At 27.0% G+C, this 13,053-nt stretch overlaps 1 protein-coding gene across 1 annotated transcript in view; it reads right to left on the reverse strand.

The window, feature by feature from the left end:
• The window catches only part of LOC125831393 (FKBP12-interacting protein of 37 kDa), a 231,172-nt gene that overhangs the window by 73,386 nt on the left and 144,733 nt on the right, over nt 1-13,053 (reverse strand). The window lies entirely within an intron of this gene.

Below are 13,053 nucleotides of genomic sequence, written 5' to 3' on the forward strand. Positions count from 1 at the left end.
AATATAGTTGTTCTCTTCACATGTTCATTTGAAATCTAAACAATTTAACGGGAAATACACATGCAAAGCACATCTGTTAGATGACAAGAAAAATACAAAACAAATAATGTAATATTAGAGTGATAAAACTAATTACATGATTGAACTTCATCAATTGAAATAAATATATATATTATTGCATTTAACTAATAAATTTTTTCATTGACCATCTTCACAGGTTTGCGTGAAAAAGAGATATATATGACGATCCACATTGAACATTCACAAAAGAATCTGCAATATTATTTTTTGCTAAGCTTATTATTCAAATCTACGCTATAATAAGCAATACTATATTTACTATAACACGTGCAACGCACGTGTCAAAAAACTAGTAAAATATAAAAGATACAAACTAGTATTTTAAGCATACATGTAAGTTTTAAATTTTACTTCTTTTAAGTAGAGAGTTCTAAATCAATATTTTTTAATAATTTTAAATTATAAATATTAATAAATTCCGTGTAACCCAAGGTTAGCTCCGCTCTTGATTTCTTGTGAGAATCGACATGATTTTATCTTTACGATGAACAGTGAGACTTTTTGTGCGAAGAAAATTATGTACATAATAAATATCACACGTGACAGATGTTTGAAATAAATAGACATGCATCAGGTTCGTGGAGGCTTAACCCACCCCCTTATAAATTGATCCACATGATAAATGAAGTTATAATTTAAATAAATAGTGATCATTTAAATAAATAAAGAGAATAGTAAATAGATAAAATATAAAATTCATAACAAGTAATAATTTAAATTTGATTTTAACAGCTCTTATTTCTCTACTCTAAGCTTTTCGTGTAAGTGCTACGGTATATGGGTTTTTAGTCCTAATATGGGAAAGGGAAATCTATGAATAAAGTAGCAGTTACGGGAAAGGTGGAATAGTGGACCCTCATCTATCGATAATGCTCTTCAAATTGTCAAATTTGGATTAATTGAAACACGTGAAAATGTTAAATAAAAAATAATAAATTAAAATAAGTCATCCCAAAATAAGTTATTCTGAAATAAGTTATTTCACTATATATATGTCGTAACTTATTCAATCACCAAAATATAAATGGTGGAATAAATATACAATAATCCAAGAATTACCTAATACTTCCAATCAAACGCAGAATAAAATTTTATCTTAAAAATTATGCCTTATACCTCACACAAAACAACTCCTAAACGTCATTGATTAGACAAAAATTGAAATTGAAGGTTTTCTTCTCAAGGCACTACAATTACAACTTTTGACTTAATTGAATGGCAGAAAATTTATGAAGGCTTTTGAGGCCATGGTATAAAGATAAAACTAACCCCTGTTTGAAGTTATTGATTGTAATAATTTGACAAGATGTATCCTCACTAATTAATCAACTTATGAGCATCATTATGTCTACTAATAACTTAATTACTGCACACAATTCATTCTCCTTCTTTTAATCTACATTCTACGCTATGATTAAGTTATGATCATGACTCTAAAGAATTTTTTGTGGTTGGTCGACCCGACCCGATTTCCCCAAATTTCTTAAAATTAAAATCTAACTAGCAACTTTAATTTGCTCATTGAATCTTAGCCAAACATAAAGAATTTACCTAGTATTTTTTTGTCTTTATCTTTCGTTTTATTGAGCACTAAATCACATTCTAGTAGAAAAAAAATAGTTTATTAATTTGGAAAAATATAGTGAACAAAAATGGGTGAGTCAAGTTAAGTAATTAAATACTAGTAATCTATATTCTTATAATATTAAAATCATAGATATCAAAACAGGATAGGCAAAAATATTCCCAAAATATTACTAATAATCTTTTATATCCTTTGAGGACTAAATTATATTTTTTAAATAAATAACTTCACATCGAACAAAACGGTAATATTTTGGTGTAATATTGGTGAAATGGAAGATTTTAAATTATGCGATGTCTTTGGTTAAAATTCATACTCTTCACATCTCCATTATTAGATAAAATTATCTTTAGAATAAAATGCACAGATCACAAAAAAAAAGGTAATAGAATATCATATTTATAATGAATATAATTCTAATTTTATATAAACTTTAATTTCTACACAATAACAGTAACATAAACTAAATAGATTCACCATAAAATTTATAATACTATAATTTTAGGAATTTCTTTAAAAATAAAAACTTGTCGTAGGAATACAAATTTTCCTTATCAAAAAAGAAAAGACAAATACATCTATATGTTTTACTAGATATGTCTATTATCGTGCTAGATTATACTTTAAACCAAACATATTTCTATGTTATAAAATTTGTAATATTTGGAACTCTACCTTATATAGGAATTTGAATATATTTTAGTTCCTTTAAATTTTGGGATTTGAAAAAGAAAAAGCACAATTGAAACAAATTCCAAGTTGGCATCAAAGAAGGAATACATAAATGTAGTTAAAATAAATATCATTTTTATCTAAAAATGAAATAAAAAATAATTGCAAAGTTGTAAAATCATTATCCCAGCAGAAAATATGTATTTAGATAAAAAAATAAGGGAGTTGTAGAGAAATTCTTTTTACATATTTTGCGTCGAAAAAGAAAAGGCATACATTTGGAGTAATTTCAGCTCAAAATCTTTAAATGAATTAGATTAGTTTTGTCACTCCTAAATTTAGGTGTATTTGATGAACGCTTAATTTTATTTTCATCAATTAAATTTCACATTTAGGAATAATTGAATACTTAAAAAAATTGTAGACAAGTTTTATCTCTTGCGAAGATGAAATTTAAATAGTGATATCTAAAGGAGCCATTAGTTATAATATTTTTAACTAATTATAGCTTGTCTTCTTTGTCAGAAAAAGCAAAATATGACAAGTTCGTATTAATAATGATTCTTTTTTATATTATCAGTATGCTTCAACTCGTTTATTGCAGGTTATTTGCTATTGTTTCAAGTTACTAGATTGTGCTTATTTTTAATAGTCACCTATGATCGCAAGTAATTTAATTTGATAGTGGTAAAAATTAATAACTCGAAGAAAATTTAAAACTCCAATAAGGGAAAAAACAAGTCAAAATGGGTTGAAAAGAATCATACGGGTTGGGTTGGATTGGGCTGGGTTAGCTAGTTGCCCCTAGTCAGGCCCAGACTTTATATTAGTTATTTATGGTATCCTATTTATGTCATTTTGTTAGACCAAGTACAAACGAATTAATATTAGGCCCATTAGGAAAAAGTTCTACAAAACATTTCCAAAATTGAATTAATTCTAGGCCCATTACAACCATCATCAATTACTACGGTCAGTTGCCATCATCTTAGTTATTATAACTATATAAGTATGACCCGTGCTACACGGGCCCAACATTTTATTTTTGAATTGGTTAAAAAAAAATTATGCTTTGAAGACCATCTGTAATTAAATAAAGTAGTAATTTAGTATTACAATACAATGAAGAAAGATACTGGTTTTTGCATATTATATTTTGATATTACAAGTGATTAAATTAAATTATTAGCTGAGTAAATCAATTTTCATACTGATCAAGAATTAGATAGAAAAATTAAAGAAAAAAAAAAAGCAGCAATGCACTCCGTTGCAATGTTCTCATCATAAGTCTTGAAGGGTATGTGGTGTGCCGTATGATGAACCATTGTAGAAGCACTCATAAGAATTGAAATGACAAAGCCACCTAAATCAAGATTCAAAGACTTGTAAAAAAAAAAAAAAAGGCACAGAAATTAGAAAATATGGCTATTTCCAGAGCAAAACGATTAGTAATAATGGCATACCAGTGAGCTACAGAATCCAAGGTCGAATAGGGCCGCAATCTAATATAATTGCCTTCCTCAGAGCAGGGTGTACTAAATCGAACTCCTTCCAAACAGGCTGCCAAGCTTTGTCTTAGTGCAACCTGGAATAGAGAAAAATGCTAAAGTTATAGTTTTTACATAAGGATGAATAATTGAGTATAAAATGCAAGAGTCTAATATACTAAACAATTGTAAGGGAAGCTTCATCGATGGAAAAAGATTTATTTACCATTACTCAAAAGAGCTGTCATACTACTACATTCATATATACAAGCCACAACAATAACTAACATGAAGAGCAAATTTAAACATTGATAAATCTGTCTTCCTTAATTTTAAGCTGTCAACTTGTACGTGTAGGATCAGTTGGCAAAGGATATAAATAAAAAATAAATAGGCTAAATCCCCATTTGGAAATACAGAACTCACCCCTGTAACTGTTGTTCTTGTCCAAGCCCAAGCAGTAGATACCATGGAGCTTTGGCAATTATGGAAGAGCCCTAACGCAACAAAACGCAATCTTAAATCAAAGTTGCACCATGGATAGCAAGTTACTAACCAATGGAAACAAAATAGTTTTGGCCACTATATGAGTCCGTTTTTGTCCTTCATTGTAACATTGGATACTGACTTGAAGATATTTCATCAAAAGGGACTGGATACTCATTTTTGTAGTTTTTTATATAAGAAGTACATCTCATTCGGAAGAAGTGTGACTGCGTAAGCAACTAATGTACCAATGTCAATCACCAAATTCTAAAGGAAATAAGCGGACATTTAGATTTTCAAATACCTTTGTCAGAGGAAATAATAATAATACCTTCTTTGGTAGTGAGTCAGTAATATCACTCAATTGTGACTTTATCAGATAGTGGTTCTCCAATTTGTCTAAAACCATATTTTTTACGTAATCGTTTCTTTTCCTCTGCACAGTCAAAGGGTGAAGATGCTATCAGAACTGCAGCAGCTTGTACAACATTTTTCTTTTTAGAGTAAATTAAGCAGCCTTTCTGTTTCGAGCTTATCTGGGGTAGACTTTCCCGCTTTAAACAATATGTTATTGTTCATATATTCAAACAAAAGACTGTACAGTGAGACACAATGCGAAATTCATCCAAAACATCAAAGATATAACATCCCCATGATTCATACTATCTACCGTTGTTAAACATATAAGAATGGAAAATTTGGTTAGGATCTTGTTACTTAATGACAATGAATAGAGGTCCGAATCAAAGAGACAAAAAATTATCTTGGAGACGTCATATTTCTAGAGTGAGACATTAGTATTCTTACAAAAGTAAAAATGTCTACTATTATGGTATGTTTGCAGTATAGAGCAACATTCAAGCAAAGAAACTAAAAGACTTTGTAGACTGTACTCGTAATTACAGGGAAATATAACTATAACACTCTTATGCTGACTTTTATAGTTGACACTATTTATTTCAAAATGGAACAAGAAACAACAGAATTGGCTAATGTATCTTTTCTGCAATGAAAAAAAACGGAAGAAGATTTGGCTCTACACAACCTAACGATACATCCAACACCAAAGATTTGTGCCTAAAACCTCTACAGGTAGCTATATTCTCACGATATACATGTCATACTTTCAAAATACTCTCTAACTAGACCTCCAGTTCATTAGCCTTCTACCATGACACTATAATATTACATATTAGTTGTTTTGAAGCATATATAATATTTGTATTCCTTAGGACCATACATTTATGTTATCACATCAAAAACAAAACGATACACAATCCTTAAGAAATTATTCCTCCTTGTCACAATAAGATCTGGCACAATGCAATAAATATGTTGCGAAACAAACATAATTAGATACTTAGGCATTTGTCAAGTCTAATGTAACTCGCTCTAATTGACAATATCTGCCTAATCTTAGCATCTATGGAATTTGTATGAGATATTTCCTATATAAAAAAAAAGTCTAAATATAGGCAGAGACTGATATGCTAAATTTAAGTTTTGGTGATTATCATTTCACGTATCCAGGTAATAATCTCAGTCATTTGAAGCTTCATCAGTTGGAATATAATTTATTTTGTCGTATCAAATTTATTTTAATGATTAATATAGTTGAGTGATTTTTGAAGATAAAATCTTAAGTTGAGTGATTTTATTGATACAAAACATAGTTCAATGACTTTTCTAGATAATTTCCTATAGTTGAGTGACCTTTTAAAATATTAACTCTAAAACAAATAGATGAATGGGAACAGAGCCAAAAAGGGAACACCTCTGGAAAAAAAAATTAAAGAACAGGAACAAAACAAAAAAAAGTTTGACATGGAGTGTGCGACTTTTTAAGCTACAAAAATAATAGGTCACAAATTAAAACAAAATGAGTGGCTTATTTAGTTTAACCCCATTCAAATTGCAGAAATATGATATGTATACTTTTCTTGAATAGGAATAATATTTATTGATATCAAGAATCAGAACAGCATGAGATGACAAAGAGTAAGCTCTTACTCAATGCAGCATCATGGCCATTCAAGGTTTTCTCCACGGAGTTTGTGAAGTGAAATTAAGATTTCTCAAAGTCGGTGTAATGTGAATCCTGCAAGCTTTTAATCAAGTGTCGATATGTTATTTAGACACTAACACAAATATATTACAATTGAAATACATCAAATTTCTCATAAACATTAAGTATAACTTTAATGAAAAAAAAATACTAAATCAATCTTTTTATTTTGAATGGCGATTTATACTTTTACAATCAGTTTATAAGCATATTTTTGATGTAGCTATGCCAAATACTTCTGACGAGTTGGAGATTATAAAATATTGTTATAAAAGTACTTTCCACCTTTTTTTTGCAACTGATACATTCCTATCAGAATTTTTGTTAAGTTAACAAACAGAACAACAAAGTTGTCTTTATAGAATTAATTTTCAATAAAATCTGTAGATGCACATATTAGATCCTAAAACACTAAAAAGAAAATGTGCTTACATGCTAGTATGTGAATTTAACTAAGCTTTGAATGTAGACATGAGGTCACGAATTCTCACGATTTGTATAGTTGACTAAGAAATTTTTTTTGTGAATTTCCTTTTCTCTCTTTGATTTTCATTCTCGAGTTTTCTTTTTGAAATTTGTAATAATTCACTTAAAAGTTCTCATTACAAGAATTGTAGAGAAGACAAAGAAAAAAATAAACAAAAAGATATGGGAAATAAATAGAAGGAGCATACCTGTAGAGACGAAGATAAGTGAGAGAGTAATTTCTAGAATGAATATAGCGTGAGAGAGATAATTTTAGGCAATTTCTAGAATAAAGATAGTGGAAGATAATTCTAGAATTACCTATGTTGGTCTGTGGTACCCACTTGGAGTTACCAATCAGATTTCAATTGACACGTGTACAACACTTTAAAGTGCAACTGAAATAGCTTCTTGTACTATTTTTAATGCGGTGGTCGTCCATGTGATGGCTTTTCTATATAGTATACTAGATTCTTAAGGCCCGTGATACGGGCCCAATATAATCTATTATTAATTGTTATTTAACAAATATTAAAAGGTATTCTATAGCATTCTGATCAACATTAATTAATACTGATCCTGGTAAAAAACTTAGTAAAAAAATATTAAAATAACCATCAAACAATATAGTGCATCACCAAATTGAATGGTGTTGCTCCTTCCTTAATTAAATATCTTAATTTTGAGTTTTGGATATGAAAAAAATTCTTAATAAGGAGCACTATATCCGAATAGGCATCAACATCAGCGCACATTAGAATTAATCGAATTCAAATATGAATATCGAATACTGAATAAAAAATATTAAATTAAATTAACCAAAAAATATTTTTAAGTATAATTCATATTAACGATGGGTAGATTCATTTTTTAAGTTGTAAAACACTCGAGTTTATATTTAATTATTATTTTTACTATAATGACACAAATTTATTAGGATTTGAAGTTAATTTGTCTATTAGATTGAATTATATCTTATCTTATATAAAAATCAAGAATCATTATTTATTATCATTTTGATATTTATCCTATTCATTTCAATTAATCTTTCATATTTTTCTTTATAATCTGTTAAAAAGTAATGTTCCTTTTCTTTTCTTAATTCTAACTCCACATAACATATTTAAAATTACAAGATTAAAAGACATTTAGTATATTTCACATATGTTTAATTTGAAACCACAAATTCAAAAATCTTCTTTAATTTCTTAAACTGCATGTCAAGTCAAAATAGAACAAACAAATTAAAATGAAGAGATTAATATTTTTTATTTATCATTCACACATAAACTATCACATGAAGTTCTATATATGTATAATTCAACTTAATGAACATAATTATTTTAGCATGATACAATATGTGTTTTGGGTTCTCTTTTTTCATGCACAATAAGTATTTTTGACCAGTTTAGTGAAAAAATTGCAAACAATTTCAAAACATAAATGCATTTTCTCTTTCTTTTTTTTTTTTTTAAAAAAATCTATTTAGAATTAAATGTTAAATTAACATGATATTTTGATACATAGTTCATTACAGATCATATTGATTTCCTTGCCCAGTTATTTTTATCTTATTCCAAAATTTATTCATAATTTTTAAAAATTTTATTAGACATTTGCTATTTTTGTCATCTCTTTCTAAATATTAATCTACTTGAATTTATTTACTTTTATAATTAATGTATTGATTTTCATGTGTTTCAATTCTTAACTTCTTATTTCAGACAAAAGAATAGCAATATTAAGTAAATAAAGTAAATAATCTATTGTAAATAATTAAATATTAATCTGATTAATCTTAAAATTTAAAATATTTTGTTATTGAAATATTTTTATCATTAATGTACGTAAATTGAACATAAAGAATATTTATTATTTCTCTTCAATATTTGATTCGCAAAATTTTAAAACTATTTATTTTAAAATTTTGTGAGATTCTCAGTTTACTTTAATTTTATTTAATTTATCTATCCATTTTATTTATTTATTAATTTTTATTTTTACGCTCCCTAATTAAAGTATTTTTATTTTCATTTAATACATTTAAAATCATTTTTGTTTCGTTTTATACTTATTTTAGTGCAAAAAGTAAAGGTGTTAATGTAATATAAATTGATTTAAAATATGGGTCCCACCATTTTTAGATTGTACGGCTACTTATGATATTTTTTATGCTTTTCATGTTAGGAAGTACACGTGGTCATCATAATAATAGCAACTTGGTTGAGTATTTGGAAAATTCAATAATTGTGCAGCAGGAAGTACAACTATTCTAAGCCGATAATTTTGGTAAAATGACAAAAGTGTCCTTGGTCGTCCTCCTCATCACATTTCATATAATATTAATCATTATTTGACAAATATTAAAAGGTATTTCTATAGCATTCTGATCAACATTAATTAATATTGATCCTGGTAAAAAATTTAGTATTAAAAAATATCAAAAAATAACCATCAAAGAATATAGTGCATTGAATGGTGTTTCTCCTTCCTTAATTAAATATCTTAATTTTGAGTTTTGATATGAAAAAAATTCTTAATAGAGAGCTCTATATCCGAATGGGCAACTCCAATATAAATATCGAATACTGAATAAAACATATTAAATTAAATTAGCCCAATAATATTTTAAAGTATAATTGATATTAGCGATGGGTAGATTCATTTTTTAAGTTGTAAAACTCTGAAGTATAATATTCAATTTATTTATTTATTACTATAAGACACAAATTTAGTAGGATTCAGAGTTAATTTGTCTGTTAGATTGGATTATATCTTATATAAAAATCATGAATCATTATGTATTATCATCTTGAAATCTATCCTATTCATTTCAATTAATCTGTCGAATTTTTCTTTATAATCTATTAAAAAGTAATGTCCCTTTTCTTTTCTTAGTTCCAACTCCACATAGCATATTTCAGATCACAAGATTAAAAGACATTTACTATATTTCACATATTTAAAATTTAAAATCACAAGATTCAAATATCTTCCTTAATTTCTTAAACTTCATGCCAAGTCAATATAGAACAAACACATTAAAACAGAGAGATTAATATTTTTTATTTATCACTCATACATAAAAATTAGAACTAAGAAGCATGTTTCACTATTACATGAAGTTCTATATATGCATAATTTGTCTTAATGAACATAATTTTTTTAGCATGATACAAATGTGTTTTTGGTTCTCTTTTTTCATGCACAATAACTTATAGGAACAAGTATTTTTGTTATTTTTATCAGTTTAGTGAAAAAATTTCAAACAATCTGAAAACATAAATGCATTTTCTCTGTTTTAAAAAAAATCTATTTAGAATTAAATGCTAAATTAGCATGATGTTTTAATACATAGATCATTACATATCGTATTGATTTCCTCATCCAGATATTTTATCTTATTCCAAAATTTATTAATAATTTTTAAAATTACTATTAATCATTTGCTATTTTTGTCATCTCTTTCTAAATATTAATCTACTTAAATTTATTTTACTTCTCTAATTAATGTTTTGATTTTTCATGTGTTCCGATTCTTAACTTCTTATTTCTTACAAAAGAATAGCAATATTAAGTAAATAAAGTAAACAATCTGATTAATCTTAAAATTTAAAATGTTCTATTATCAAAATATTCTTATCATTAATGTACGTAAATTGAACACGAAAAATACTTATTATTTCTCTTTATATTTGATTCGCAAAATTTTAAAACTATTTACTTAAAAATTTAGTTAGTTTCTTAGTTTACTTTAATTTCATTTAATTTATCTATCCATTTTATTTATTAATTTTTATTTTTATGTAAATATTTTTATTTTTTAATATATTTTAAATTATGTTTGTTTCTTTTTATATTTATTTTAGTGCAAAAAGTAAAGGTGTTAATGAAATATAAATTGATTTAATAAGTGGGTCCCATCATTTTTAGATAGTACGGCTACTTATCTTTTCATGATAGAAAGTACACGTGGCCATCATAATAATAGCAACTTGGTTGGGTATCTGGGAAATTCAATAATTTTGCAGCAGAAAGTACAATTGTTTTAAGCTGATAATTTTGGTAAAATGACAAAAGTGCCCCTGGTCGTCTTCACTCTTCCATATAATAGGAAAAAAAATTGTTGGTAAGGATATGAAGCGTTAAAAAATTATTTAAAGCATGAATGGAAATTTCTAGAGAAACATAGTTTGGCATTTATATTTGATATTTTTGCCACGTGGAAAGAATTTGGGGACAAGTACAATTATAACAAAAATTAAATTAAAAATATTGTCTAAATAACAAATATACCCTTAAAGATCTTTCTAGATCTAGTCCCATTAGATATCCATCGATTCTGCTTCTTCATCTTTCTTTTTCCAAACATGCACCCTCTTATTGTTGTTGTTTCTTCTTTGCATCTAATTTTACTTTCTTGACGAAATAACAATGTAAGGTTAAATTTTTGAAACAAATGATTAACAAGGTAAGAAAAATTATGTGGATTAGTGCAGATGAAATTTTTTTATGAAACAAGCCCACTCACTTTCCCTGCAACTCCAAACAATTCCTTCTCTCTCTTATATTCCTATCCCTCGATCTCTAACTGTATTTTTTCCTCCAAAATTATGAAAATGTTTGTCCATTTATTATTTCCTACAAAATATTTTCATCAAATTCACACCCTTCATTATATTTGGGAACAAAACTACAGAGTAATTGAAAGAGAGAACACAAGATTCTAAGAAAATTGGGTGAGTTGATGTAGACATTTTTATGGATGTTAATTATAACTACAGTGTGATATTCGAATTGAGGGACATGTTCATATGATCTTGAACAACAACCTTAATATGAATGAAGAAGAAATCATTTGAGAAATTTTAAAGAAAAAACATAGTCATACCTTGTATTGCTTCTGGGGAAAATGAAAATTGAAAAGATCTTTTTAATTTATTTTTTGGTCAACGAAAGAAAGACACTCTTGCTGATTAGGAATGGAAAAGAAAGGTCCATGTCCTTCTAAAAATCCATTATAATAGTTAAGGAATAATTACTATTCTGCCCTTCAATAATATTAGATTTTCGAAATTGCCATTGGTCGTCATGGTCGTCTTCACATTTCTATATAATAGAAATATATATATATAGTAGAAGAAAAAAAATTGTTGGTAAGGATATGAAGCGTTAAAAAATTATTTAAAGCATGAATGGAAATTTCTAGAGAAAGATAGTTTGGCATTTATATTTGATATTTTTGCCACGTGGAAAGAATTTGGGGACAAGTACAATTATAACAAAAATTAAATTAAAAAATATTTTGTAAATAACAAATATACCCTTAAAGATCTTTCTAGATCTAGTCCCCTTAGATATCCATCTATTATGCTTCTTCATCTTCTTTTTTTTTCCAAACATGCACCCTCTTATTGTTGTTGTTTCTTCATCTAATTTTACTTTCTTGATGAAACATGAATGTAAGGTTAAATTTTTGAAACAAATGGTTAACAAGGTAAGAAAAATTATGTGGATTAGTGCAGATGAGATTTTTTTAATGAAACAAGGCCACTCACTTTCCCTGCAACTCCAAACAATTCCTTCTTTCTCTTATATTTCTATCCCTCAATCTCTAACTATATTTTTTCCTCCAAAATTATGAAAATGTTTGTCCATTTATTATTTCCTACAAAATATAAATTGGGTGAATTGATGTAGACATTTTTATGGATATTGATTATAACTACAGTGTGATATTCGAATTGAGGGACATGTTCATATGGTCTTGAACAACAACCTTAATATGAAAGAACAAGAAAGCATTTGAGAAATTTGAAAGAAAAAACATATCTTGTATTACTATTGAAAATGAAAATTGATGAAAGAAAAGTCATACCTTGTATTACTTCTGAAAAAAATGAAAATTGAAAAGAACTTTTTAATTTAGTTTTTGGTCAAGGAAAAATAGAGACTCTTGCTGATTAGGAATGGAAAAGAAAGGCCATGTCCTTCTAGAAATCCATTCTAATAGCTAAGGAATAATTACTATTCTGCCCTTCAATCATATTAGATTTTCGGAATTGTCATTGGTCATCCGGTCGTCATCATGCTTCTATATAATAAAATAATAAAATAACAATAACAATAATAATAAAGCCAGAACACATAATTTAGTAGATGGACTACTTGCACATGAATTTAGTAGAGATAAATTTTTTAGGAGATAAATT

The sequence above is a fragment of the Solanum verrucosum genome, unplaced genomic scaffold (assembly GCF_900185275.1).
Source record: "Solanum verrucosum unplaced genomic scaffold, falcon-dt-bn FXZP01000049.1, whole genome shotgun sequence".
Lineage (NCBI taxonomy): Eukaryota > Viridiplantae > Streptophyta > Magnoliopsida > Solanales > Solanaceae > Solanum > Solanum verrucosum.